General features: G+C 37.0%; 2 non-coding genes and 7 pseudogenes across 2 annotated transcripts; all 9 read right to left on the bottom strand.

Annotated features, from left to right (window-relative positions):
- The window catches only part of LOC148456927 (5S ribosomal RNA), a 119-nt pseudogene extending 77 nt beyond the window's left edge, over positions 1-42 (bottom strand).
- A 116-nt stretch (positions 43-158) lies between these two features.
- Positions 159-277, bottom strand: LOC148456926 (5S ribosomal RNA; annotated as a pseudogene).
- Positions 278-393: 116 nt separating this feature from the next.
- LOC148456925 (5S ribosomal RNA) lies at positions 394-512 on the bottom strand. Its single transcript, XR_015873679.1, has one exon. It is a non-coding gene; the product is annotated as a 5S ribosomal RNA (ribosomal RNA).
- A 351-nt stretch (positions 513-863) lies between these two features.
- On the bottom strand, positions 864-982 carry LOC148456924 (5S ribosomal RNA; annotated as a pseudogene).
- Positions 983-1,098: 116 nt separating this feature from the next.
- LOC148456923 (5S ribosomal RNA) lies at positions 1,099-1,217 on the bottom strand. The gene has a single exon (XR_015874197.1). It is a non-coding gene; the product is annotated as a 5S ribosomal RNA (ribosomal RNA).
- A 116-nt stretch (positions 1,218-1,333) lies between these two features.
- LOC148456922 (5S ribosomal RNA) lies at positions 1,334-1,452 on the bottom strand (annotated as a pseudogene).
- Positions 1,453-1,803: 351 nt separating this feature from the next.
- LOC148456921 (5S ribosomal RNA) lies at positions 1,804-1,922 on the bottom strand (annotated as a pseudogene).
- Positions 1,923-2,038: 116 nt separating this feature from the next.
- On the bottom strand, positions 2,039-2,157 carry LOC148456920 (5S ribosomal RNA; annotated as a pseudogene).
- Positions 2,158-2,273: 116 nt separating this feature from the next.
- LOC148456919 (5S ribosomal RNA) lies at positions 2,274-2,392 on the bottom strand (annotated as a pseudogene).
- Positions 2,393-2,500: the final 108 nt, after the last annotated feature.

The following is a 2,500-nucleotide window of genomic DNA, read 5'->3' as shown; positions in this document are numbered from 1 at the left end:
TCAGACGAGACTGGGCATGTCCAGTGTGGATTGGCTGTAGGTGCTCAAAAAACTTAACTTTAGACCTCTATTACTTCCTAACTCAAGTAAATTCATTGATAAGTTGAAAAAATTAAATGTAAAATGTAATAGAAAAGAATGTTATGGCAGTATAAAATTACCTACAGCTCCTGATATTCGCAGGTGGTCTCCCATCCAAGCACTAAACCGTCCCAACACTGCATAGCTTCCAAGATCAGACGAGATTGGGCATGTCCGGTGTGGTCTGGCTGTAGGTGTTTAAACACCTTAATTTTAGAACTCTTTTACTTCTTAACTCAAGAAAATTCATTGATAAGTTGAAAAAATTTAATGTAAAATGTAATAGAAAAGAATGTTATGGCTGTATAAAATTACCTACAGCACCAGGTATTCCCAGGTGGTCTCCCATCCAAGTACTAACCAGGCCCAACACTGCATAGCTTCCAAGATCAGATGAGATTGGGCATGTCCAGTGTGGTTTGACTGTAGGTGCTCAAAAACATTAACTTTAGACCTCTTTTACTTCTTAACTCAAGTAAATTCATTGATAAGTTGAAAAAATTAAAAGTAAAATGTAATAGAAAAGAATGTTATGGCAGTATAAAATTACCGACAGCTCCTGGTATTCCCAGGTGGTCTCCCATCCACGTAATAACCATGCCCAACACTGCACAGCTTCCAAGATCAGACGACATTGGCCATGTCTAGTGTGGTTTGGCTGTAGGTGCTCAAAAACATTAACTTTAGACCTGTTTTACTTCTTAACTCAAGTAAATTCATTGATAAGTTGAAAAAATTAATTGTAAAATGTAATAGAAAAGAATGTTATGGCAGTATAAAATTACCTACAGCACCTGGTATTCCCAAGTGGTTTCCCATCCAAGTACTAACCATGCCCAACACTGCATAGCTTCCAAGATCAGACGACATTGGCCATGTCCAGTGTGGTTTGGCTGTACATGCTCAAAAATATTAACTTTAGACCTCTTTTACTTCTTAACTCAAGAAAATTCATTGATAAGTTGAAAAAATTTAATGTAAAATGTAATAAAAAAGAATGTTATGGCTGTATAAAATTACCTACAGCACCTGGTATTCCCAGGTGGTCTCCCATCCAAGTACTAACCAGGCCCAACACTGCATAGCTTCCAAGATCAGATGAGATTGGGCATGTCCAGTGTGGTTTGGCTGTAGGTGCTCAAAAACATTAACTTTAGACCTCTTTTACTTCTTAACTCAAGTAAATTCATTGATAAGTTGAAAAAATTAAATGTAAAATGTAATAGAAAAGAATGTTTTGGCTGTATAAAATTACCTACAGCACCTGGTATTCCCAGGTGGTCTCCCATCCAAATACTAACCAGGCCCAACACTGCATAGCTTCCAAGATCAGACGAGACTGGGCATGTCCAGTGTGGATTGGCTGTAGGTGCTCAAAAAACTTAACTTTAGACCTCTATTACTTCCTAACTCAAGTAAATTCATTGATAAGTTGAAAAAATTAAATGTAAAATGTAATAGAAAAGAATGTTATGGCAGTATAAAATTACTTACAGCACCTGGTATTCCCAGGTGGTCTCCCATCCACGTAATAACCATGCCCAACACTGCACAGCTTCCAAGATCAGACAACATTGGCCATGTCCAGTGTGGTTTGGCTGTAGGTGCTCAAAAACATTAACTTTAGACCTCTTTTACTTCTTAACTCAAGTAAATTCATTGATAAGTTGAAAAAATGAAATGTAAAATGTAATAGAAAAGAATGTTATGGCAGTATAAAATTACCTACAGCACCTGGTATTCCCAAGTGGAGAAACATCCAAGTACTAACCAGGCCCAACACTGAATAGCTTCCAAGATCAGACGAGATTGGGCATGTCCAGGGTGGTTTGGCAGTAGGTGCTCAAAAACATTAACTTTAGACATCTATTACTCCTTAACTCAAGTAATTTCATTGATAAGTTGAAAAAATTAAATGTAAAATGTCATAGAAAAGAATGTTATGGCAGTATAAAACTACCTACTGCACCTGGTTTTCCCAGGTGGTCTCCCATCCAAATACTGACCAGGCCCAACACTGCATAGCTACCAAGATCAAATGAGATTGGGCATGTCCAGTGTAGATTAGCTGTAGGTGCTCAATAGCATTAACTTTAGACCTCTATTACTTCTTAACTCAAGTAAATTCATTGATAAGTTGAAAAAATTACATGTAAAATGTAATAGAAAAGAATGTTATGGCAGTATAAAATTACCTACAGCACCTGGTATTCCCAGGTAGTCTCCCATTCAAATACATACCAAGCCCAACACTGCATAGCTTCCAAGATCAGACGACATTGGCCATGTCCAGTGTGGTTTGGCTGTAGGTGCTCAAATACATTAACTTTAGACCTCTTTTACTTCTTTACTCAAGTAAATTCATTGATAAGTTGAAAAAATTAAATGTAAAATGTAATAGAAAAGAATGTTATGGCTG

The sequence above is a fragment of the Taudactylus pleione genome, unplaced genomic scaffold (assembly GCF_031769625.1).
Source record: "Taudactylus pleione unplaced genomic scaffold, aTauple2 ptg000967l, whole genome shotgun sequence".
NCBI lineage: Eukaryota > Metazoa > Chordata > Amphibia > Anura > Myobatrachidae > Taudactylus > Taudactylus pleione.
This window is presented reverse-complemented; position numbering and strand designations above follow the sequence as displayed.